The sequence below is a fragment of the Cygnus olor genome, chromosome Z (genome assembly GCF_009769625.2).
Source record: "Cygnus olor isolate bCygOlo1 chromosome Z, bCygOlo1.pri.v2, whole genome shotgun sequence".
NCBI lineage: Eukaryota > Metazoa > Chordata > Aves > Anseriformes > Anatidae > Cygnus > Cygnus olor.
In genome coordinates, this window is record NC_049198.1 from 62,916,131 (window position 1) to 62,943,805 (window position 27,675).

General features: G+C 37.3%; 1 protein-coding gene across 3 annotated transcripts in view; it reads right to left on the reverse strand.

The window, feature by feature from the left end:
• PRR16 (proline rich 16) overlaps window positions 1-27,675 on the reverse strand; it is a 120,815-nt gene that overhangs the window by 49,229 nt on the left and 43,911 nt on the right. The gene's annotated exons all lie outside the window — the stretch shown is intronic.

A 27,675-nucleotide genomic window follows, 5' to 3' on the forward strand; every position in this document is an offset into this window, starting at 1 on the left:
GCAATAAAACTGGGGGGTTGCCTGGAGGGGCTGCTGTTGCTTGGCGATTGGCTGGGCAGCGGTTGGTTGGTGGTGAGCAATTGCATTGTGCATCACTTGCATTATTCTTTTTGTTGTTACTGTTAGTTCCCAACTCCCCCTTTTTTTCCCCCTTACTAAACTGTCCTTATCTCAACCATTGAGTTCTTGCACTTTTCTTTTCAATTCTCTCCCTCATTCCACTGACAGGGGGCATGAGTGAAGGTTTTAGCTGCCTGCAGGGTTAAACCACATCAAAAGCCTATGTAAAATTAACTTTTTGAACCATACTACTTGTGTTATTCACTTTAGCATTTGTTGGGTATGTTATGTACTGTAAACATCATAACAAGTATATCTCACAAACTTGAGCACAACTAACTTTTATAAACACAGCTTGGTATCAATAAACATATAGACATGCAACATCTTAAAAGGTACTAAGAATGAGGACTACAAAAAAGAAACCCAACAGCATTCTTTAACAATACAAAACACACGCTTTGATATTTCAACATCCCTTAACATCAACAAACCTCCATCTCACTGAACTGCACACATTACTATCACATACTATTACTTAAGCCAAAATTCCAAGTATTTTCCAGTTTTATTCTTTCTGATACTAACACATAAAAGATGCGTATGTAGATAGGTAGCTCTTTTCTTGTCTGTTCCTAGCACTGGAGTAGACTAGTCTCAACCATGGCCTGTAACCCTGCAGACTAAAACAGGACATATATCTCCTCATATACCACAGTTTCCCATCTATTCGCTTCCCCAGTACTTCCAATAAACCTACCCTGAATCCCTGCTGCTGTTTTTTTGTTGTTGTTTTTTTTTTTCACTGAATGCTGCTCAGCACACAACAGCAAGCTGCTTCCCACCCAACCAGCACTACCTGACCCCCAGATCAGTGGCTGGTGACAGTGGCAATTTCAACAAAGAAAGGCACAAATGTCTCATCAGCTGGTGGTCTGATACCCATGCTAAGGAATTCTACCTCAAGCGTGAGTGCAGGCAGTCAGCATTAAAAATCACCCCCAGTAACTCAGAGCAAGCACCACATGGAGGCTAAAGCCTGCTAAGGTTTCCATTGGCTACAGCCTTCCCATTCTCTCCTCCTTTTGCTATGTTCCAAAATAAAGCCTCCCACCAGCAGAAAGCAATTATCACTGTTATTTTTAGATACCACCTCCCATACACTTCCTGACATTTTCTGAAACAAAGTGATGCCTCTGCTGTTTATGAAAGGAAGCACTCACACTAGGAAGAAGTTGGACACCCAACCTGTGATCAGAGGTAGTATTAAAATATATGTGGCGTCACAAGCATTTTCTCTTGACCTGTTCAGTTTCCCTGTCCTGCGTGTTGGTTGTTGCCATCCCAACTTAGATATGCCAAAATCTCCCTAACTGTTACACTAGTAGCCTATGTGCTCAGGTCTACAGCTCCCTATCTGCATCGTGTTGCAGATAGGCTCCATATGCTCATACAAGCTCTGCTCTGTCACGTGGCATGACAAAAGCTGAGATAAATTTACACTTCAGGAAGAGTCAGATGAACGCAAATAAATTGCTTCCAGACCTCATCAAGCATGCATGGTGCGCATGGGTCTCTAAACCCGTGACGTCTTTATCGGCTCTACCCCTACTCACAGCAGTTGTATCTATTTCGCATCCATGAAGGCAGCAGCCCGCATAAAGAGAGAGAACATATTGAGAAACAATAAAATGAAACAAACAAACAAAAAAAAAAAAAAAAACACAACTTAAATTTTCATTTAAAATCGCAAACAATGGAATGTGTTTAGATGGGCATATCACCCAGCAGATTACTCAATTTTCTGAAGAAGACTGAGAAGTTAATGGCCAATATCAAATTCATTGTCAAAATTAACTGAGCCAACTTTTCAAATCATAGTCTGTGAAATCATTTTTTCCCCACCTTCATTAGTCAAGTGACACATAATAGCAATGTTCTTTAAACAGAATCCGATTAATCAAAAGCACCAAAGAACAAAAAGAAAAATGAATCATGACATCATGAATACAGAGAGGAATATAGATGAGTGCGCATAAATCTCTTCTTCTCCTTCTGTCAAACTAAGAATCTCAAATGATTTATTTTGAAGGGTAGAAATCACATATTAAGCAGTATCTTCTATCTAAAATAAATAAAAATAAAAATAAATAAAAATAAAAAAGCCTCAATTCTAAGTAATGTTTTCCCTTTAAGTTTTACTTATTTTTGACTCATCTTGACCATTGGCGCTAATTTGTGCAAGATAGCAGACATTTTTAATTCCTCATCTTTAAATTTTACTCAGTACAGACACTAGGATGCCAATAGCTGTTTAAGGGACCAGTCAAGGACAATTTGGTCAATCAGGTTGAAGTGCGGCAGTGACAGACAGCAATTTTCCCTCTTGGGCTAAAAATAAAGAGCAGATCGCCTCCATTCCCCAGCCTGAGCAAGCAGTTTTTCTCCTCAGCTCACTTCCCTTCTCAGCCAAGCTTCCTTCAGCTGTTTCAATCTCCTTTAGCCAGTCTAGCAGGAAGAGTAAATATGTCTGCTGGTATTGAGAACTAACCTGGGAATCCATATAGCTTCAGTTAAAGTCACTCCTGCAAATGCATGCATTCACTATATGCACATTTTCCTAGATGTTCTAGGAAGGGCTTTAACAAGCACCAGCAAACATCTTGACATTGACATTCTCCTTTGCCTTTTAGATTTATTCCTCGTAATTTATACTCTTAGGTACTCTGCACACAAACACACAAACTGGAAGCTGGCAAGAAGGAATACTAAAAACAAACAAAAAAAACCACAACTGTTTTTGAAAATTGCTGCAAAATGTGGACAGATGACTTATTCAGAAGCTGTGTATGTTGTTACACTCCAGCAGACAATAAATATTAGAAATTTACTCGTTCAATTATCTTTGTGAAAATTCCTCATTTGGTTTCTGGGATTGGGGAGTAGGGGGAGGATTCAATATTTTTTTTGTGTTTTTTTTTTCTTTTTTTTTGGTATAAAATGTAGACTTTCCAGCAAAATGCTAAAAGAATAAAACAAGATTCTATTTTAACCACCTTGCGTTATAAAGAAAATGAAGGTTTCCAAGAGGAAGGGAATGTCTTTCTGTTAAACAAATGATGGAAAGCCTTTTACTTCAATCATAATAAAGTTCAAATTCCTTATATGAAACAGATGGCTTGAGTTTCCAGCACAGACTTGATTTAGCTATAGATATGGGCCATTCACTGGAAAAAGTGACATCTTTAAGAATAAAACCAAAACTAAATAGGATATCCTAATTAAAAAAAAAAAAAAGTCCAAGAAAATAGATTTCTAACTTGCTGATCCAATTTACGATTTATATTAGTATTATGTCCTCTGCTCTGCACCATTATTGCTTCTGATTGTCTTTTGTTGCCCTCCTGTTTTGGTGTGTCTGTTCATAGCCCATGTTTTCTGCCCCTTATCTCCTAAACCCATGCTTACTGCTGTAACCACCTGATGGAGCTGCAGTTCAGCTGAGCCTTTGCTAGGGATGCAGGTTGGCTTGGCACTGGGTTGGCCAGCAACTCACGTACTGGTCTTGCACCCATTTTGCTCCTGTATGGGAAAGAGACCCCAAATAAGTGAGGGCTCTCACAGTTTTGTAAGATCTTTTCAAGATGTTACATAGAACTAGCTCTTCTACATGGAACAGTCACTCTCCAATTTTAACAGTAAACTACATTTTATAACTACCTGAAGAATATGAACTTAATCACGTTATCAGATTTCTCCCACATACGCTTTTCCAATTTTACATTAAAACTTTCATGATACCAAATCCTCACTCGATTTCCAGCTAGTTTGCTTTAAAAAATCTGATCACTAGCCTACAAATGTCATGTGATTTACTATAATTTCAACAAGATTTTTTTCATAGGAATAATCTGAAATAGATCAGAAATTATATGAAACAGATAGAATTACCATATCTTTTCAGGTAGGATTGGAAGATGTATCTATCCTTGAATCTCTAATTAGCTGAAAAATCAGGGCAGATATTCTGATTGTTAATCTCAGTTCAACATTCTTAATTCATTATTAAAATACCTTGCACTCATTTATTTTTAAAAAACACTTAATGTTCTACATAGATATATCTGGACGAGTAGAAGAATATAACATGAAGAAACTACCTGAGTTACTGGCAGTGAATACCTTGTCATTGAAGCTGACCTCATATCAGCTGTCATAGTGTCATAGAAACATTAAGGCTGGAAAAGACCTCCAAGATTATCTGGTCCAACCATCCCCCTACTACCAGTATCACCCACTAAACCACATCCCTAAGTACCACATCCAACCTTTTCTTGAACACCCCCAGGGACGGTGACTCGACCACCTCCCTGGGCGACCTGTTCCAATGCCTAACGAGACATTTCATTCAGTCGAAGTAAGAGCCAGTTCATCAGAGTTTCCTGTTTCTAGTACTGGCCATTTGTGAGTACTTCAGAAAGAAGTAACAGAACAGAAGCAAGTCTGGCACAATATCTTTCACAAATCCTCTCATCTTCTGTTAATCTACAACAACAGGATTTCAAAACCTGAAGGTTCTATTTAAACAGTTGTGTGCAGTAATTACAAAACAGCCGCAAAAATAAATAAATAAATAAATAAATAATCTTTTCCAAGACCTGCATTTGATTCATTATAGAATTAAAACTTTTGCCTTTAAAGATTCAATTTGAAAACACATTTTTACTTGCATGCACTAGTGAAAGAATCTGTAATAAACAAGAATGTGTAAGTACTGTTCCCTATAAAATGACTGACATGTTATGTAACACCATTGTGACAATTTAAAATGTTCTATGCTTGGAACACTTAATTGCAATTTTAAGTCTAATCTAGCTAATGCTCTTTTTTTTATCTCAAAGCCATTGTGCAATATTCTTAATCTTAAAATTGGTTCACAATTAAAGTACTGCAATTTAAGGAAACAGTGTAGAGTACTCAGCAAATTTTATTTATATGAGTTACAGTAACTAAGTATACATACAGCCTTTGCGTAATCTGGCCTTAGATACAATGCACAGGGAAACTTCCTGCAACTTTGCAGATGATGTTCTCTCCCACTTTTGTACTTTCATAAACACTTGATTTTCCTTACTTTCCATTTTCAGTCAAATTTCCCAGCCTATGCACAAACTGGGCTTTTAGTTCCCATTGACTCTGTCACTTTCCATCCTTTATTGATCCGACCTTGTCCAAACAAGATTTTCTCACCTCTTCGTTTCCACAACATAGCACCATCATATCTCCACCACTACACATCTCCAGGTTGCCAGTAGTGTGAGGCTACTTCAAGGTGTAACACTCATCCTCCTTTCCCTACCTTCAAACAAGTATTTACTAACATCCTGCTTAGCTTTCTACTTGCTACCTACTTGTTTTACCAAAGACCTCGTCAACTCAACCCCAAATCTCACCTTTGCTCTTTCTGTATTTCTACATGCCCATTTCCCAGGGCTCGGTCTCCCAAGTGAATCAGAGTTCTTAAAATATAGCAAGCACATGGCCTGGTTGTGGTACCAATGTAAAATTTTTTAAATTCTGAATTATTCTCCACCAGATGCTGTGATAAGCTGCTCTTTTATTCCACCATGTCCAGTAAATAAATAAATACATCATTTGACTTGCAGACTCCTAGGAACAGAAGTAATAGACTGGCAGAATTAACTGAATTGATTGGTTCTACATTAATGCCATCTGTAGCTGTACTAAAAACCAGAATTGCCTTGAGAAAGCAGCAATTAAAAAATCTATATTAAACTCATGGAAATCAGTTAAAGGTGCAAAGATACAACATGGTGACATTTCTTTAAATGTTCATTGCATTTGTTCACTGACAAGCACAAAATACTCATTCATTTATTCTAAGAAAATGGATTTCTCATGCTTACATATTTCTTTTCTTCAAACTGTAGTTCATGCTTTAACCACTTTAGTTTTATGAGGATTTATGCCTGAAAAAAAAAGTTTTGTTTGTTTGTTTCAGAACATACACATCATTAGTCTCAAATGCTATCAAGAAAGTTAGCCTGCTCTCAAAGTAAAATGCTCTTTCTTCAGTAAATCAAAGTGATAGTTACACTCAGATGGTGAATTTGTCCTCAAGAAACAGATTTATTATTTTTTTTTACTTTGAGCACTATGGGCTTACGTACCCAGTATACCAACTTTCTGCTAGCCCTGCCTGAAGCTGGAAAGACCTATCTGTCCTTTGTTCACACAATGCTAGTGCAGATGACTGGATTGTCATTATCGGAAGGTTCCTGGAGTGAAACAACAGACTGAGTCCTTACTCAACCACAGCAAACTCCTCACAACCTCTCTGTTAAACATAAGGCCATAACAAGGTTAACTTGCACTTGCTGGCAGTCCAGTTTTCAGCTTCTTGTCTGCCAGTTGAGAGAATGGGAAATAATGGCCTTCTCCACTGGTTCAAAGAGCAGGACTGCCTGGTTCCACTATGGTCTGAGTTGTGTAGGATTTTCAAGCAAGTCGACAAGACAGATTAGTTATCATGTGACAGGGAATCATTGAGTCTTCCAATCTAACTAATTTATGAAGCAGAAATATCTAGTTTCTCATTTATGAAGAAAATGCTTATTCTGGACTGATTGTGTTCGAGATTAGGTTTCAATCTGGCCAAAAGGAGTCACATCCTAACTTTAGCAGCAACCTTACTGCGTGAGTTTCACCATCTTCTGAAGTTTCATTAGGATGGAGAGCTGATTATTGGTCTCCAGTCCACTTCCATAGACTCAAGAGGAGGAAAACCCATTACTTAAAACCTGCATCCCACAAACTCAGTTTCCTCCCTGCTAACCAGTGCTTTGTGTCTGTAGGGCCATGGCCTGTGCTACACAAGACAGAATAGGTCATCCTTCATGTTGCCTCTTCATCACAAAATAGTAGAAAGAGGGGCCTGGCAAAGGAGAAGGGCATTTCAGCCCTACTCATATTGACACTTGCAAACTGAGATTAAGATCTAGAACCACATAGGTTGCACACTGAGAATACTGAATGTTTGGAAACGTGGCAGCACCTCTACAACTGGTTGCAGAGCTATGAATTTCAGAACCTGGGCCTAATTTCATTTTGGAGGTGTTTTATATCCTACATACATCAAGATTCTTGAAATCAAGAAAAAAAGGAGTCTGTGTTTAGTGTTCATGAATTTTACTTCTGTTAACTTCCTTACAATCATGTCCATCACCTATTTCCTGGCAATGACCAATCTGAAAGTGCAATCTAGATGGGTATGAACAGCAATCAGCTAACACAGTATTGCATTACATGCTCTAAATCTTCTGCCAGTGATATTTGCCAGTCAAGAAACCCTTAAATCATCAACTTCCTTGCTTCTGAGAAGTATGACATCTGTTAGAGCATCTGTTCGTACCAGGGCTCTATCAGCAAAGTCTGTGGAAGCTGAGAAGATTCTTAAAGCAATGTTTGTATGTTACTTTACATCTTCTCCTGTGCATTGAGTCAGTTTTCTTACAGAAAAAAAAAAAATCTTCAAGGTGAAATGATGAAGTTCTTATCCAGGAATTAGGGGTTGAGTTGAATTACTGTTGACTTTTAGATCTACTTTCCCAGTCCCTAATATTTTATGTGGACACGCTAACTTTGTTACAACTTCACTAGGGTCTGAGTTGAACAGTGGATTTGAATTCCTGACTTCTTGGGATATATTTTTGAGCTCTTGCTCAAAAAAAACCTCAGATATCTGGGGGTGTTAATCATTTTGGGGGAGCTCCATAGAAGGGAAAGATTAATAAGCTTCTGCCATTCAGAGCAGAATTTGTGCTGTTCAAAGGAGTTTGACCCAAGCACTCTATTTTGTGAGAAGGAGACAGCTAAGAACAGAACTGAGATGTGAAATTTAGCTTGATTCCATCTATGGAGTAGAGTCATCTTGTCTAAGTCACTAGAAACCCAAGAACAGTTTCATGACTTAGCTGAGCTTCAGATCAGTTACCTTACATTTATTTCTTCAACACCAAAATATGGGTATTTCATACAACACAAGTTGTCATGGAATTAAGTAAACTGGTAAGTACCTTCTTACAGATAAAACCAGAAATATTACCAAATCATTGTTTAGACAGGTATGTAAATGAAGATCTGGATGTTGATCCACAGCAAAACCCATGAACTACCAGCTACAGTAACAACGCAGCTCCACATCAGAAAAGTCAGATACAGACTCTGATGCTACTGAGATGCTCAGGAACTATGAAATTACGTAAAATCTAAGAATCAGCAAAAGCCCCTAACACACGCAGTCCACAATTTTGCTTTTTATGAATTCAGATGTTCATATATAAACCACAGAAATACCTACCTTCAGTTCATTATTTACATCAAACAGGTTCCTATTTACCCGTAACTAATGAATATATTAAAGGTTTAGTCAAAACCTCCCACTGGATATTCTCTAAATCTTTGTATCTACTATGCCAAACACTTTCTTAGACTTTATATCTGTGACAGGCAAATCTTCAGATTTCAGTCATGATGCTTCTTGTTTTGAGGACCACAAAACTTTGCTCAAAGTACATGATAAAGATAACATCATAAACAGAGATTTAATTAATCCATCTCATTTTGAGACGACATGCTTTTTTGTTTGTTTGTTTTTAAACTGCCCAAGGAACTCAACTGTTAAGATTGAAATTGTCCCAAAATTGCCTTAAAAAGCCATGTATACTAATGCAAGTCTGACATTTTCAAATAGCTCAGCAACTATCTCCTACTGTACCACTTAGTGGTCAGTATTTTAAATATCTTTTGAATTCACAGCTGTAAGAGATGATGAGCACACACATTTTTTCCCAAGCAGCACCTGTAATCAGATACACAGACATCGATACATTATCTAACTTAAAAGTGTGAGCTGGTAATTACAGGAGTATATGCTACAGTTTGCATTCAAACTTTGCGATTTCAACACCTTGCTTCTGTAAAGTTACAAGGATTACAAACACCAACATAAGATAATTGTCCTTACGGCCCTCTCCTCATTTTGCTGTGCCTAGCTACTGCAATAGTTTGAGACTATCTTAATAGGTGTTTGCTAACTATTTTTTTTTAGTCTTTTAATCAATATAAAAGCTTTATTTATTGCAAAATAAAATACTGTAATTACATTTCTTAATAGATCATGTGCAACTATTTAATGGTTATGAAATACCAAGGAGATTATTCATGTGTTTTTTTTTTCTCCAGTTGTTTTCTTTACAGACAATATTTTTTTCAGTCATCCTATAAGACTTTTCCCCATACACATAAGACAAACTTAGCAGAAGTTGGCAATATAAATTATATCTGTAGACCATTAACATGATGGTTCAGCGAAAAGGTTCCTTTATACCAATGTGAACTCTTTGGGATCCTTAAATCATTACTGATGTAACAGACTAAACCATCTTGTGCCAATTCCTGCTTTGATCATGATTACCAACAGGAGAAGCATCAGAGCTTCAAAGTGCCCATTATGATCTATTTTTCAAATGAAATATTTTCATAAACAGTGATACAATGATGTGATAAGAAAACACTTCATAGATCGTTGTCCCCCCTAAACTGAGTATAAATGGTCCATATGAAACAGTGCTGTATATATACATGTACAACAAATCATTTTGAGATATAGTATGTTTGCTTGTTTTAATTTAAAGCAATCACAAACATGAACATTACATGAAAACAAAACAATTGCTTCATTCTCTAGTTTATAGAAAATAATTTCACTATTTTTACTATGTAAAAACAAAACAAAATAAAAACTTAATTTCCTGGTTTTGAATTCAAAAATTTAAAAATGTGGACAAAGTTAGATGAATACTGAAACTAGCTTACAAACATGTAACTCAGTTGTGCATTGCTTTGGGATAAATGACCAGAAGATCTGAAAAAACTATCTGTGTTCAAGTAACATCACATTTTGTACAATATCTGGGAATACTAAGAAATGATAAGAAAGATGACTGCGTTACATACAAAATAATATTAAAATACACATGTATGTGCACTTAATGTGAATTACATTAAAGTTCATCGTAGTGCACCATTTCAGCTACTCTTAACATCCGTAGAAGTTAGTTTGGAGTGGTAGTTCTGGCAGCTTGAATTTAGAAGTATCCTCTGCCTATTTATGGGGGGCTGCAATGAGAAAGCACTGACATAAGATGGCTGCTAAACACTTACAGGATAAATGTCTGCCAGTCTGGGATTGCAGCCCCTGTAGCTGCAGAACTTGGCCTGGGAACCAGAAAGCAACCCTGAAGGGTCCAGGCTATGTCCATGAAGTGCAGCTGGACACCTGAGAGCTGGGAACATCCTGAATACCATGGATAAAGACAAACACGAAACTAAGGAACAACTTAATCCCTGAAAAGGTGAAAAATAGTCAGGGAAAAGAGGAAATTAGCCTGAGAAAGGGGGAATTGACATGGGATTTTATTTTTTTTATTTAAAGAAAAAAGAAAAGAAAAGAAAAGAAAAGAAAAGAAAAGAAAAGAAAAGAAAAGAAAAGAAAAGAAAAAAGAAAAGAAAAGAAAAAAGAAAAGAAAAGAAAAGAAAAGAAAAGAAAAGAAAAGAAAAGAAAAGAAAAAAAGAAAAAAGAAAAGAAAAACATCAACATCTGTTGGCTGTCTGAGGAAGAAGACAAATTAACAGCATCTACTGGTTACCTAAAGTTCTGGTGTCCTATGCCCTGTTATGACTCAATGATATAAAAACGTTCTGATTTTTACTCAAATGGGAGCCTCTCTCCCTCCCTGTGAAACTCTCTGTGCTGCACGTACTTTTCTCTATTATTTAAAACAGGTTGACCATCACTGGTTGACTCCTAACTCCAGACCGACATCTGATCCTGTGATCCTGTGACATGGATGCACTTCTAGTTGACCCTCCTTACATTACTTTGTGGGCCCACTTCTGGAGGCAGTCAATCTTTTGAAACTGTTTTTCTCATTTACACCCTCAGATGTCAAGATGACCTTCACACCTCTTCTGGGATCAGTTTGGTGCCCTTGGTACAGGTGATTTTTATAAATATGTATTTATATAAATAATCTGCCGTATTGATAAGCATAACTTAATAAATTTGCTAAGTATAACCTATCATAACTATATTTGATGTTACAATATTGATAAGTGTATAATTCATAATAAGCATATTCACTACCATAGTATTACTGATAAGCTTTTTGAACCTATAATAATACCAATCCATATTTGCTCATATGTTACTGATTTTTACTATCTCTAATTGTCTTTCTACTACTTTTAATTGTTACTACTATTAATTACTGCTATACTTGCAATATCTACTACATACATATAGTAGCTTATTATCTATATTTATGTTCACCTTATTAATCAGAGCATACTTGCTTCTGGTGATTTGTAATAAATAGAAATCTTTAGAAAATAAACTGTTGTATATCACAGAATGCTACAAACATGATGTTGCACTCTCTATTTACCTGCAGGCTGTATAACCTTTTATATCATGATGTTAATGTGCTCAAAATTAGTAAATTTTCAATTTTGCCTCTGGAGACTAAATCAAAACTAACAAAGCTGTGATGGCTGTAAAGACTCTACTCAACAAAAGAAAAATGAAACCAATGTAATTTCCTCATCCTTTTTTTGTTTTAATTTATTTTTAAGACTTGCATTTAATTTAGCCTTGGAATCCAACTCCACCAAGCGTTCTGTTATCTATTTAATTAATGACTCTACAGAACTTTGAACACAGAAAAAATACATAAGAAGTGAGCATTACTGTTTTCCAAGAGCTAGAAAAAAACTTGTCAGCTTCCATCAGAATAAACAACACAAGAATTTAAATACATGAGTATATTACAAGCAGAAGAATGATCTTAATTTTTAGAAAGAAGACCACAACAAGCAAAACTTCTTCACGATTCAAATGAACAGCAAGAACAGCAAAGACTATCTTAGCATTTTTATTGCTAGCTTTTAAAGCACAGAAGTAGTAAATTCCTAACTGCCTCTTATGGCAACCCAGTTTCATAGTTTAATGAAAAATTTTATTCAGCAGCTCTTGGCAGACAGTTTATAGAAAAGTGATTTTGGCCCCAACAGCAGGTCCAGCTCCCTGTCAGATCTCCACTACAACAGCAATGCATGTTTCTTCCACTCTTTTTGTCACTAACCTCTCTGACACTGATACTGCACCTTCCCGATATACCAGCTGTAAATTAGAACACCCAAAAGAGAAATCACAAATTTTTCTGCTTAAAAAACAAAAACAAAACAAACAAATAAACAAATAAACAAAAACAGCTACAGAAAGCAGAGGAGCCTGAGTAATCATGAAAATGGGAAAAAAAGAAAAAAAAAGAGAAAAAAAGTAAGAAGCAGCACAAATGGCTGTTGATTTCTAAATCCTGAGATTCAGACAACAGGAAAAAAAATGCCCCAATCCATGATAAACAGAGATTTTTCTTTTTCATTTTTTTTCCCTTAAAGCCAGGCTAGCTGTTTGACTAGGCAACAGTCAATTTCAATGACAAGCCAAATTCATTCGCATTTTCACAGCATCAGAGAAAAAGCAATTTACTTTGAACAAAGGAACGTAAGCTATGAATATTCTTATGACAAAAGGTGATATGCAGTTCTTGACATCCAAGATCTCAGCAGAAGGTATCCATATTATTCATTAGTGTTGAATACAGTTTACTCTAGATGAGAGGTTAGCTCCTGTAGATGAGCACTGGTTTTGTCAGGTGTCAGAATAGGTACACAAGAGAGTTACTTCAGATGCTTTGGATGCTTCCCAGGTAATTGGCTGAAAAGTTGCAAGACTGCCAAAATGGAGTCACTTATTTTCTCTTGATAATTTCAGTAACTAAGGATGTGGGGAAGCTTTTTAGTGACACCCTCACAAACACCAAAAGATTTCAGAGGCTTTTACATAAACGTTGAGCTTGAGTAAGGGGTTCTATTTAGGATACATGATTTTCACTATGATAATTTCTCTTACCAGCTAGAGATAATACAATGCTGGTAAATGACACAACATCTATTGCTTAAATCCACTGCTCCAAGCAGCTGAAAAGCAAATCTTCAGAACACCTCTAGGAAAGACTATATCTCAGCAACAGCTGTGATGCTAAGCTTGAACCAGTGGAGACAGTGAAGGCCAGCAGCAACTTGAGCTGTACATACAGGAAGGAGGTCAGCCACTACATCAGCTTCTATGAGTGTATGCTTCTACTCCATAGACTATGTGCCCAGTTTTGGGATTCTTAATGTGAAACACACATCAGTGAATGAGAGCAGGCTCAGCTCTCAGGCCCTGAGGTGGTAGGGGCTGGAGCCCTGTGTGGGGAGGCCAGGGGATGAGGCCCGGCTGTGCCTGGAGAAGGGACAGGGCCAGGAGCACCCAGCAGCACCCCTGTGCCCACACGGGGCTGCCAGGGATCTGGAGCCGGGCTCTTCTCTGTGGGGTATGGTGGGAGGGTGAGGGCCTGGCACCGGGAAACCTCTCCCCAGGAGTAGAGATGAGCAGGGGCATGGGCTACCCAGGGCTGTGTAGGCTCCCTGCCTGCCTGAGTGGCCTGGTCTGACCACAGGGCTGGCCGGCTGGCAGCAGCTGTGGGCACCAGGAACCTCCCCAGCTCCCTTCTCACAGGAGTTATCCTGTGATCCCACAAGAGGCAGACAGACTGGTCTCCAGTTGAGAGGCAGAGGGACTTGGGCACAGCCAGAGGTTGCAGCAGGAGAGTCAGCACCCAGAATTGCTCCAGACTTCACAGGTCTTAAAAACATTGAAGAGCCCAAGAAGCGGGTCCTTAAAAGTCTAGCAAGTGGCCAACATGAGACGTTTGGCTTAATGATTTTTTACCAGTTAACACCTACATTCATGCTTCCTTTTTTTACAGAAAGTTTTAATGCTTATAACACTGCCCTTCTGAAGTGCTTCATACTTGCCACACCCGATTGTACTATTTTATCTGATGCTCTGCTCTCAGACACAGGCTTTGAAGAACTTCAGACAAACAGAAGAGGAAAATCCTATCATTAAAGCACCTCAATTTTTCAGATTTCCCCAGAATCCTCTGTGAATGACATGAATGACAGAAGTTGAAAAACCTAGTTGTTTTAAACTTCAGCAGCTAGTCACACAAGTTAACAATAGTAATAGTAAAATAACCATAATAAAAACCACTGCTCAGTGACAAGTTGCAGCAGAGGCTGCTAAGACCAGGAGTGCAGACAAATAACTGTATCCTGTAATAATTTCAGTTCCTTAGACAACAGAAGAAAAAGGGGCCATTCACTTTCATAAGCATGTATAATTTGAATGCTTTATCCAAATCCTGATTATTTTTTTCACTTACTTGTAATCCTCAATTTCATAGGCAGTTAGTCACACCATGCACTAACCATTCTAACCTATCTTACCTGATCCTATTAAGTCTCTTATGTTTTCGCCTTTGAAAAGCAGCCTAAAATTGGACACGGTGTTCCACGTGAATCATTTCTAACATATCCCTTCCACATTTTTAGTTTCAAACTCTAAGAATCCTACTTGCATTGTCAGCTCCTCTTGCTAGATGTACTTAATGTTGTGATGTTTTCTCTACAGGAAACAGTGACCCTGCGAGTATTGCAATTATATCATCAGTATCATCACAGAAAATGATACCTGCATAGAAGTGGAAAGAAATGCATTTGCTGAATACCTTTAATACAAGGCCATTTTTATTTTCCTCATTTAATAAAAACTTGTCATTGTGGCAATGAAGTGCAATTTCACTTTACAAAATAGTATGCCACCTCTGAAAGTATGATCCCACAGTTTTAATAGATAGGTGTTAGTTTTAATTGATAGGTGAGCATAAAACACTTTCAGATTTTATACCTATATGATTACATGAAGAGATTTGTCTGAGCTGAAGATTTCTCCTCTGCAGAAGAGAAGGCCTGACTGAGTCTTTACAACTAATTAGTCTTTTTCCTACTTCAGAAACATCCAGTATGTCACAGTGCTCCACTCCCCCCTACCCCCCCCAGTGCTGTTGATTACAGTGCGCAAGTCATATTACGTTTGCTTTGAGATAATTTATAGATAGCCTTTGTAGAACTGTGGAAAAGAAAAAAAAATGTATAAAGGAGGCTTCTAGGAAAAAAAATACTATTTTAGCCAAGTATACCACCAAAAATATCCTCAGGAAGGCTGTTGGCTACATGAAAGTCATCAAGTATTAAAAAGAACATAATACAGCAATTAGAAAGGAAACATACAAGTCATCTGAATTATGATTACCCCTGGCAATTAATTATCAAATAAACATTGGCATAACATTTTTTTTCTTTATTGTTAACATCATCTTTCAAAGTGTATGCCTTTTTTCCTTGTTATTTGCACCAACCTTCTACTTTGAACACCACCTTACATCATGCTTGAACTCAGGTTTTCTAAAGGTCACGACTTCCTACTATCAAATATTAATAGAACTATATTATAACTATATTACATTATGCAGAGCAAAAAAATATGAGAGTTAGCATTAGTGTGCTGTTAATTCTCAAAATATTTCAAATACTTTCTTTTATTTTTACCTTAAGCACAGACAGGTTGACAACGACCTCCTGCCTTTCACCTAAACAGAAACCAGTATTTTACAAATTCTGTCACTCTTCTTGATTTTTTTTAAAGAAGTGCAAAGCAGGTGACAGAGCAAGCACTTTATTCACTCTTCTGAGACATTTGCATGAACCTGCATGACAGAAATTCCCTGACTGATCCAACTCTGAGACACTACAGGTTTTCAATCAAGCAGTATGTTCTAATACACCTACTCATTAGTATCTCTTTTCTATCATAATTTTTGGTGTCAGTACTTTGAACCTCACATGCTGTGTGATATGCTTTTCTTTTCACGGTGAGCTTTAGGTGCTTAGGTAGGTCACAGTAAACTTAGTCTCATGCCTCAATATAATTGTTAATAAAGTATTTGTACCAGCTTCATTCTGACAAAAATCTGAAAGCTAACGAGCTCTGGAACTACAGTGACTTCTGGCAGAACATAGTACCTTATGTGTGTAAGATTATTTGACATGACAAATATTTTACATTAATTAATTTTATATAGGTGACTTTATGCAAATATAAAATGTATCAATTAATTTGATAAAAGGACTTATGCAGGCCAAGCATTCATCTAACCATTTTGTTGGTGTGCCATCTTTGAGACAGTCATATAAATCTGTAGCAATTAATTTATAAGTCGATACCATGCCTACCTAGGTGGAGTAATGATATAAACTGCATATTCAAAACACATTACATGGGAAATTCTTTTCATTGAGGCTTAGTTTATAATTATTTGGGGGTCAAAAATGCAATCCATACTTTGTGGCATTCAAAGTAAATACAGAAAAACAATCAATGACAAAACTTAGGAATTCTACTGTTGGTTAATGAGGCATGTCTGTTCTGCAGTCTACTGCTGTAAGCATACCTGCTGTGCTTGGTTGTGTAACTGCTGTGCTACCGTAAGTGCCACCAGTGCTGTCCTGGATAAGAACAGATATATTTGCAAATGCACAGGCTCCTTCTCTGCTGATAGGTCACCCATTAACTGAACATATTGAACACGAGCCACTAAAGGAAGAGAAATATGCTAAAATGTGAAAAGATATTATTTCACTTTCTTAATAAATAAGGAGTTGTGATGGAATATATATTGAGTCCTCTAAATTGACACTTATCTTGACAAAGGTATAACCTAGAGAAAAGATGAAATTGATTAGTATCTGTTTTAAGAATTATTTTACTAAACGACAATCAAAGCAAAATACTGGGTAAACCAGGTCATCTAAATCCTCACTGTATTTTTTCAGGCTAGCCTGACATGACCCACTTTCTGTCCCTAAATCCATCTCATGACCAAGCTCTGGCAGGAGTAATCCATTCAGATATCTGCTTCAGCATACCAAAAATGTATAAAGGAAACCACTTTGGGAAAGACAAGCTGTCAAATGCAAATTTAAACTAAGATAAGCGATGTAAAGCTTAAAGAAAATCAGGCTATAAGCAAGAAGGCCATTAGCAAAAAAGAGTATCTGCTGAAAACAGAGAATAAGTAAGGAACTTGAAATATACTATGCAAATTCATTTTCAACCTTTGTCTTCTTCCACTGCTAAGTGGAATAATGCTAACAATACACATCTTCATGAAACAGCTAACCAACTCCCAAGAAGATTAATCAACAGGAAGGAACTGCATCATGGAGGAGTTTAAAAAGATGGTACAGGTAGGTGTGAAATCACCCACACACGTTTGTATTTCATTTTCTTTTGCCATAAAGAGCAAGCCTGGAACAAGCATTGTATAGCTGCACGAATTAGGGCATACTCCCACCAGATGCATCATTTTTGATTGCTTTCAATCTTAATAAGATATAATTTAGTGCAGTACAGAGAATGTAAGGCATGGTTCTTTCATACCAAACACTGCAACATCATGCTTAAATCAGTATTGAAGTGATTCATCCCACACAGCTGCTACATCTTGTTTGGAAAACTTCCAGATGTCTCAAAAGTAAGCCAGCAAGTCCACGCTAAGCGGTGCAGCATCATTTAACTATACCTGCTTGGGCCTGGACTTGGTTTGAACTTGTTCCTGCAGCACCCGTATCACAGATAACATGTCCAAAGAGACCCTTTTCTGGGTCTCCAGCTACACAAGCCAATCTGAAGTAAAAGTAAAGGTGAAAATAAAATACAATTATCAGGAAAACTTTTGCATGTAGTTTGGCACTGAGCAGACTCATTGTAGAAAAGCCTGGTTTAGACAGGAAGCTCTGCTCTCTCTATTTAATTTTTCTGATCCATTGCTGGGTATGAATATCCTCATGGGAAAACTGTCTTAAGAATCCAAAAATTTGTACATACTGGAATGTGCATCAAGTTTTCCAGTTGCTTCCACCCTTCCCTTCCCTTTTATTTCATTTAAGATAAAGAAATACATAAATCCATCAGAGAACGGAACTCCAAGGTCTGATGGCATTCAACTGCAGCTTAGAAGTAAACAAAACAAAACAGAAACAAAAAAAGCCCAGATAAAAAATGTTTAAAAATAAGTTTTGTATAAACAAAATGATACTCATCATGAAGCAATTTTAGCTTGTGAGCTTTGAATGTATTTATATGTAATCTAATTTTAGATTTGCAACAGAGTCAGTCTTTTCACTTCAGAGGCATTCACGTCTTGGAAAGCAAATTAAGTTATGCTTATTTTGCCAAGCTTCTCACTGTCTTGCCTTATTAAAAAAAAAAAAAAAAAAAGACTAAATATTTAACTAAGAAGGCTCAATACTCCATCTTTTCAGAGAAACAATCCCAAAAATGCCTTTCCTTACAAGATTTTTCTGAAGAATGTAAAATGGCAACCAAGAAGTAAGAAATTACAACAAAATTAATTGGCAAGTATATCTGCTCAGTAATAGGGGTGATAAGTACTGAAATCTGCTAAGTTGCTTCAGAATTATGGATATGAAACAAACCCTGAACTGAAATCATTTAAATATTTTGTAAATGGAATTTCGGTTTTCCCACTTTCATTGCCAAATCTCTAAATTAAAATCACACTGTCTTTCCAGAAGAAAGAAATAGTACTTTATTTATTTACAGATCTTATCCCCTATTATAATAAAAAATCCTATATTCCTTTTAGAGCTAGGATATAAAAATGCTAGCCAAAGAAGCAAAGTAGAACATGAGGTAAGCAAACTTCCACACCGAATGCTACTTATGCTCCTAATAAGGATATAAAAAAAAAAAAAAAAAAAAAAAAAAAAAAAAAAAAGAAAAAGGTCCTGTCACTTACTAAAAATACTTTTTAGTAACCTGCAGGTTTGAATACCAACCTTCTTTCTCCCCTTCTTCCTAACATTGCATTGTTTGGTGGTGCTGAATGAATGACACTGTCACCACAGAGTTGTCCCACAGTTTCACACACAAGAAAAAACAACCTGAAAGTCTCTGTGGGATCTTGTAGACTGTGCAAAGCTGTAAATGGCAAAGTAGTTTCCTCTTTTCCACCAGGACATTTTACTCTTCTTCCACCTTAAAAGTTCACTTTAACCTTTTCCACCCATACTTGCACTAACTTTTCTTTGCTCAACACAGCCATATCTTGATGTTGTTAGATCGAACTGAAATATGAAAATGGCTGGAAACTATCTGTATCAGTTTTTTGCATGACAAGAGAAACAGCAGTCAGCCACCAAAAATCTCATTAGTTAAACTAAACTACAAGAGAGGTGCTTTACTTCCAAAAGTGAACAGTGTACTAGTGTACTAGTGAACAGCATGGACACCCCAAGAAAAAGCTGAGTATGGAAGATATATCAGTCTCTCACACAGACTCTTCTGTATTACAATTCACAAGGATTTTCATGGTTTTAACTTGCATTAACATCTATGTTGACAGTTTATTAGTCTGCAGCAGAGTTTTTCTGCACCAAAAGGTTAATCATTAAATGCTGAGTCTGTTACGAATAATGATTTAATAAGCTCCCAGGTCTGACAGCCAGAGTACCCTTCTCTCCAAATGATTAAAATCCACCAAAATTCACCTTATTTATTTCACCTGCAAGACAGAAAATTTGAACTGTTATTTATTTATTTATTTATTTTTCTCATGCATCAGTCTTTCACAAGAAACTTTTAAATCGAGACACAAAGAACAGCAAAGGAAAGCGGTAGTACCTAACTAGCGTGGATAATAGTATTTTCCAAAGTAGAATTTTCCTCTCATGCCATGAAAAAAAAAAAATCTCCATTAATTTGTACTGTAACAGATGCTCTAAACAATTGGCTTGCTGCCAAAAAGAGCTTTGTTACTTTGGTGATGCATTGTGTCAGGAATTAAAAATATTCTTTCCATTTAGGAAGCCTCTCTGGGGAGGTGCTTTTTGCCTCACCTTCAACATGCAGCCAATAAAGAAGAGGTTCTTACACTAGGCTATACCCAACACCCAGGTCCACTGAGGCAACCAGGGACCAAAAGAGCCCACCACTGCCTCCGTTTGCAACGGAAGAAGGATTCACCCACAGACTACAGAACACTTCTGAACTCTAAGTATTTGTGATTTTTAGACTTTATTGACACATATTTCAACTGATTAGGTATTCAGAGCACAAGTGAAGTCCTGTAAATTACAAGTTTAAATTAAATTAGTCTTTTTACTTTTTCTAGTCAGAGGGAAAAAAAAAAAGAGAGAGGGAATAAAATAATAAGGAAGGGAGTAAGTAGTGGCTACTTTACCCAGGTCCCCTAGTTTTTTATACTTTTTGAAGTCTAACTTAGTTAAAGGTCATTATCCTCTGAAGTGAGATGAGAAAGTTTATTTTTTTTTACAAAAAATACTTTTTTTTTTTAAATCACGTTTTCCTAAAAAAAAAATTCAGAGAATGAAGATGATATGATGAGATGAAGATGAATGAAAGACATCTCAAATTTCCCAAACCTTACAAAAATAAATAAATAACCCACATGAAAACCACTCTTGCATTCAGGCATTATAATGCCTTTTCTTTTTCAGTACATTTACTAAAACAGGCCAGGACATCAGCCCTAAAAGATTTATTATCCTAAGGACATAAATTTCTTCTCCAAAATGACTGTTAATATTTCTAGCTCAGAAACTACCATCAGCATATATGCTTCAAAAAAATGAAGCCAAATCACACATGGCTTGCTTTGAGAAATACTGAGCATCTGCAAAATGCCTCCCTTTTGCTGAACACGAAGCTGGAGGTATTCAGCATCCCTGACAAAAGTTCAAGGGTAGGAAATGAGGAAATAAAAACAATGCTCAGAAAATAAATACATTGGAATTATTGTTGCTATCCTTCTTTTCCTCTCTTTCTAAATCAAGCACTGAACTTCTGCAATAGTCTGAAAAGAGATTAAAGAGTAAGACATGTTCAGGAACACATGGCTAGCACAGACAGATGTCCTCCAGTTTTTATCTGCTAACCTGCCGCTAGTAATATTTTTTGAAGAGAAATATATGTGTAAGCATATTTTCCTTCACCACCATCCCACCCACACATATTGCATATTAATTAAAGAATTAATGATATCACCTGGGATCTTTGTCATTTTCATTCTACTTCATTTGCTACCAAAGAAAAAAGAAAAAGAAAGAAAAAAACAGTATGGAAGAAACCAGCACTCCAATATGCTAACACAACCTCCTACTACTTGATTTATAGCAATTCATTAGAGCTGTGCAGGAAGTGGTTTTCAGCCAGTTAAAATTGTCATCATCACCCTCCAATCCCTTTCTGCACTGGAGAGAACCATGACCTTTTGAAATTTTTCATGAAAATACGATCAAAGTATTCAAGAGTGCAGGGCTCTCAGCTGGGAACAAAGTGCTTCCTCTAAGACTCTTTTCAAGTCCGTTTGCTTACTAATTAAAACCAGTGATTAAAAATTTCATTCTCCTGTGCTGTAGGCAAGTACCATAATCACTAAATTATTGTGTATTTTGCATAACTGCAAGATATTCCACAATAGATACAACAAAACTTTTTGAAGGAGTGTTGAAATTGGTATGTTACTGTCCTGGTTTCAGTTAGGACAGAGTTAATTTTCCTCCTAGTAGCTGGCAGGGTGCTATGTTTTGGATTAGGATGAGAAGAGCGCTGATAACATGCTGATGTTTTAATTGTTGTAGAGCAGTGCTTACACCAAGCCAAGGACTTTTCAGCCTCTCTCTGTCCTGCTAGCGAGCAGGCTAGGGATGCAGCAGGAGCTGGGAGGGGACAGACCCAGGACAGCTGACCCAAACTGGCCAAAGGGGTATTCCATACCATCTGACGTCATGCTGAACAATATATAGGGGTGACTAGCTGGGGTGGAGGGGGGGCCGGCTGCTCGGGGATAGGCTGGGCATCGGTCAGCGGGTGGTGAGCAATTGCATTGTGCATCACTTATTTCGTACACATTATTACTATTAATACTATTATTATTATTATTATTATTGTTATTCTTTTCCCTGTCTTAATAAACTGTCTTTATCTCAACTCACAGGCTTCACTTTCCCGTTTCTCTCCCCCATCCCGGAGAGGGAGGGGGGAGGGTGAGCGAACAGCTGTGTGGTGTTTGACTGCCAGCCGGGCTAAACCACAACAGTTACTCTCAAATGTCTTTTAAGAAAGCAGAAGTTTTGGAGAAAACAAAGTAGCGGCATCACCTCAATCACTGTGGTGTGGTTTTGGGTGCCACAATATAAGAAGCTTCTAAAAGTACCAGAGAACATTGAAAGGAAGGCTATGAAGATGGTGAAGGGTCTGGAGGGGAAGACATATGAGGAGCAGCTGAGGTCCCTGGGTTTGTTCAGCCCAGAGCAGAGCAGACTGAGGGGAGGCATCATGACAGCCTGCAGTTCCCTCATGAGGGGAGCGGAGGGGCAGGCGCTGAGCTCTGCTCTCTGGGGACAGCGACAGGACCCGAGGGAACTGCATGGAGCTGGGACAGGGGAGGGTCAGGCTGGCTGTTAGAGAAAGGTTCTGCACCCAGAGGGTGGTCAGGCACTGCAACAGGCTCCCCAGGGCAGTGGTCGTAGCACTGAGCCTGATGGAGTTCAAGAAGCATTTGGAAAATGCTTTCAGCAGTATGGGTCTGATTTTTGGGTGGTCCTGTGTGGACTCAGGAGTCGGACATGATGATCCTTGAGGATCCCTTCCAACTTGGAATATTCTGCAATTCTATGATTCTACATATTCAAATTTATGTAGCTCCAAGGTGTTACTACTTCACTAAAATTATTTGACCAAGAAATTGCATTAATGTCTCAGTTGGCTGAGACAGAATCTATTTCTAGTTTCACATAAAACAAAACAAAACAAAACAAAACAAAAAGCCAAATGATGAAGGAAATAAAATTTCCAACACTTCCTTTTCATTCAACAATGATCTAAATCCCTGCAACTCATGCAACTTCTGAGCCAGAAATAGGGTCACTTTACCTCCCTGAACAAGGAAGCAGTTGTTTCCCTGATTTAAAAGTGGCAGAGTGATGCATTTTCAAAAATTCTGATTCTTCTTCCTAGATAGTATCAGAAAACAAATTCAATCCAAAAAAAAAAAAAATGTCTCTTTTACTTACTAATTAGGACATATTTTAAGACCACTGTGAAATCTCCAGAAAACATTCCTGGTAAGCTTTTGGACAGTGGTGTAAACACTGAAGTCTATCTCCTCTCTAATCCTTTTCTTCCTCATCCAGAGAAGACTTATTTCAGGACCCTAACACATTGATAACAGAGAAACTATTGAAAATTTTATATATATATATATATATATATATATATATATATATATTTATACATATATATCTCCAGAACAGGATCGCAGAATCACACAGAATCACAGAATCACAGAATTGTAGGGGTTGGAAGTTACCTCAAGAGATCATCGAGTCCAAACCCCCTGCCAAAGCAGGTTCCCTAGCGCAGGTTGCCCAGGTAGGCATCCAGACAGGCCTTGAATATCTCCAGAGAAGGAGACTCCACAACCTCCCTGGGCAGCCTGTTCCAGTGCTCCATCACCCTCACCATCAAGAAGTTCTTTCGCATGCTGGTGTGGAACTTCCTGTGATCCATTTTGTGCCCATTGCCCCTTGTCCTGTCCCCACAAACCACCTGCCCAGAATGACAATGGCAAAAGGAAATCAGTTTATGGTGAAGGGCAATACCATCCATTGCCAGGACTTCCAGGCATACCAGGAGCTCTTGCAACAGCAGCGGTTTGGAAACAACCCCATCAAAGAGCTCTGGCTGAAACCGGGAACAAGGTGAAAGCTAAGCAGAACCTACTTATTTGCATGTTTGGTAACATTTGGTGTATTTCTCCCAAATCAAATCACACCGTAAAGATGCAAAAAAAAAAAAAAAAAAAAAAAAAAAAAAAAAAGAAAAGCATTATGCTTACATTCCTTTTCGAGAAAAAATGTAGGCAACCCAGGAGTCCTGGGAATTGGGATGTAACTTCTGCAAGGTCTGTCTGCTCACTTCTTTGATTTGCAAGTGAAAAGTTCCACATAGGAAGCCCTCTATGAAACTCCCTATGGACTGGTGTCATCACACCCTTTTCAAATTAGTAAACAACACTAGGGCTGTTGAAGGACACTGCCAAGCCAGATATGTGAGAGGCAGAGGACAGTATAAGAAATACCAGCCTGACCGAATACTTTCTTCCCCTACAGTCCACTGGTAGTTCTCTATGAAGAGCACACCTTAATTCCTGGAAGAACTCAATACTGTCTTTATGAATGTCAGGTCATGCTGTCATCAGTTAAGCCCAGACAACACACATGGAACGCAGCAGAAATGCTTTGTACTAATGCCTATCTGAGCAAGTCCCACATGGAGACCAAGAAACTCTGTCAGGATTCATTTCCAATGCTCTCTGGAAGATGACAGCTGTTTTTGTGGATTACACAAAGATTTCCAAACTGATTCCTTTTTCTCCTTCTCTCAAACAATACTCTCCTTTGTTTAACCCGTTTACCTACCTTGTATATCGCAAATTTGGAAATCTTTCTCCTGTAGTGCTTAATAGGGACATTTGCATAAGGATCTCTGCCTCAAGATAAATGCTTTTAACTTTAGCAATAATTTTGCTTTTTTGAGTAATAGAAAAGTAGAATGGTTTTTAGCCTTCCAATTTCTAATATATTTAGATGAAATTTAGAAAAAAAAAAAAAAGTGCATTCAAGAAATTGGTTAAGTGCTCCCAAGAGATATAAATTGCCCCAAATTGATATGCAGATGAAAAAGAAAACAAGGATGAAAATGAGGAAGTGACAAGCTTAAGACAGTAGCTTAAATGAGTAAGAACAGTAGCTTCTGAGAATATTTAGCCTAATTGTCTGAAAACAAATGATATACGTGCAGATGGCACCTAAACTGAGCTTTCAAACACTACTTATTACAATATTAAAATTGTCAAACCACTCTGGAAAGCTGAAAAATATTTCCTGAGTTACTGTTTCTTCTCCGATTGCAAGCAAGACAGAAGATAGGGGAGGAAAGGTAATGTAGGGAAGAAATGCCAGCCACGTGCTAACACATATTAACTCTAAACAAGGAATGGGAGGCTTACCTCTCCAAAACCACTTGGACTGGTAAAACCACTAAAGTTGTTTCCAAAGCTCTGTTTGCATTTTAGTCATGTTTTTCCATTTCCCCTTTCTTTTTATATGCCCACCTCAAGCTAGATGAAACCTTCAGGAAAAAAAAAAAAAAGAAAAAAAAAGAAAAAAAAAGGCCATTTTCCACACATATATTCTGCACAGAGCCAAAATACAATCTGAAAAAGAACAATTGCACTTCAAAATACTTGAAAAATAAATATTTCTAGATGACACATTTTTATAGGTTTATGCTTTTTAATGGGGTTCTTAAAGGTATTTTTCTTCAGGAGTCACTGACTTGACATGTTGCTGATGCTTATTTCACAGAAACAAATTAAGCTGGCTGCAACCACGCTGAGAAGTCAGAGAGAGCTCAGAAAGAAGCATATTCATAAGGGTGAAGAGTAACTGCCTGAACTTTCTGAGCTGCCAGCTATGAAACAAGCAGCAACCCAGCCAAAATGAAACATATCTTCCAGCTTCAAACATGACATGTCTCTACCATAATACTGGAAATCAAACAAACCAGTTTTCTTGTTTGTTTGTTTTGAGTTTTTGTTTGTTTGATTGTTGCATGCTCTGAGATACCCGCACTGGGAGACTCCCTTCCAAGCTTCTAATAAACAATGAGAAAATCCACCCATATGACATCTTGACATCAGCATGCTATTCGTTTCACCTTCCCAACTCAATAATATAATCATACATAAATATGTGTTAGGATAATTTTCCATGCCATTTATACATGATTGTCTAAGTGTTAGCTCAAATGCTTCCCGTTCTATCTACACAGTTCAGTAAGATTTCTGGAGCTGATGTGCAGCACCCTCAGTTCGTAAGTCAAAGAACTGGTCTGTAACAGCAGCCTGAGATTTATCCTTAGTATCTCTAAATCTATTTAAAGCTTCAAGGTGATTCTTAGCCAATAATACACTAGAGCACCTTAAAAATAGCAAGTAGCTAGAAGAACACACTTACAAAACAAGAATTTCTTCCATAGAAAGAGGCGACTTAATTTTTCCTTATGAGTCACAGGCTTTTATTCAATGCTCACTTCAAACTATTTTAGAAAGGACTATAAAATACTATTAAGCCAACTTGTTTTAATTCCTTTAACTAGTAAACGTATTTAAATTACAGCACAGAAAGGAAATTGAACTGAAAAATACTTCTAGTATAGCCTCTTTTGGTTAGCTATGTCGTAGGTTTCCTGCTCTTCTGCCTCTCTAACCAAATGACAACTAATAAATATCATACGCATTTTACACTTTATAGTTAAGTATATAATTAGAAAACATTGATGAGTGACGTAATAAAAACCATTTCATTTTCAATTCATGGTGTTAGGAGTTAAAACGTTCTTTTTTAAACACAAGAAAAAAAATAATTTAATTTGACATATTCTGCACTCTCAAGATCCTATGACACCAAATTTTCATGGAATCACAAAATCACAGAATGGTTGGCATTGACAGAGACCTCTGGACGGACCTCATCTGGTCCAGGACCAACTACAGCTGCTTTACCCAGGAACATGTCCAAGCTTCTGCCAAGGAACATGTCCAAGCTTTTGAACATCTCCAAGGATGGAGATCTCCACAACTTCTCTGGGCAACCTGTGCCAGGGTTCAGTCATCCTCACAGTGATGAAGTGCTTCCTGATGTTCAGATGGAACCTCCTATGTTCCAGTTCATTCCCATTGCCTCTTGAAAGAGAAGAGAAATCTTACATGTTCAGTGTATGATACACAAAGAAGACTCCTATGCCAGATGCAAATGTTGTTTAATGAATTTATGCTATATCACTTCATGTCTCTTTTCTATCAGTTTGTTTTGTCATGCTGCTAGACCTGCAGACTCGTTATGATTTTCCTTATATTTTCTTCATCTTGAACTGACAGTAGCTTGCTAAAATAATGGCATTCACTTTAAAGATCAGCTCTTCTGTATCAGCCTCCTATTAGTTATCCCTTATACAAGAATCCCACTGTTGTTCTCTATTTTGATTGTGGCGTTAAAAGTAGGACACCAGCAAAATAATATTGAACACTAAAGAGTAAGGCACAAGCTATGTTCAGAAACATGAAAACAGATGTTATAGGTTGTGACTGCATTAAAATTTCTCTCCCTAAACACTTTAAGACCTTGAAATAACTTCAAAAAGTGTTCCACTATACTTAGCATTCAGATAAGCTCACTCTTACCAAGTTAAATAAGGAATTTTACTCATTATAGGCAGTAGTTAGCAGTCCTTTAATCACTGTCTTCTTATCTTGCCATGTAAAGGCTTAAGCAGTATAACCTCAATAAATTAATTATGCTTCTCAATGCATTTATGTACTTAAATATGTATATAATGATCAAATACTAGTATTTGAC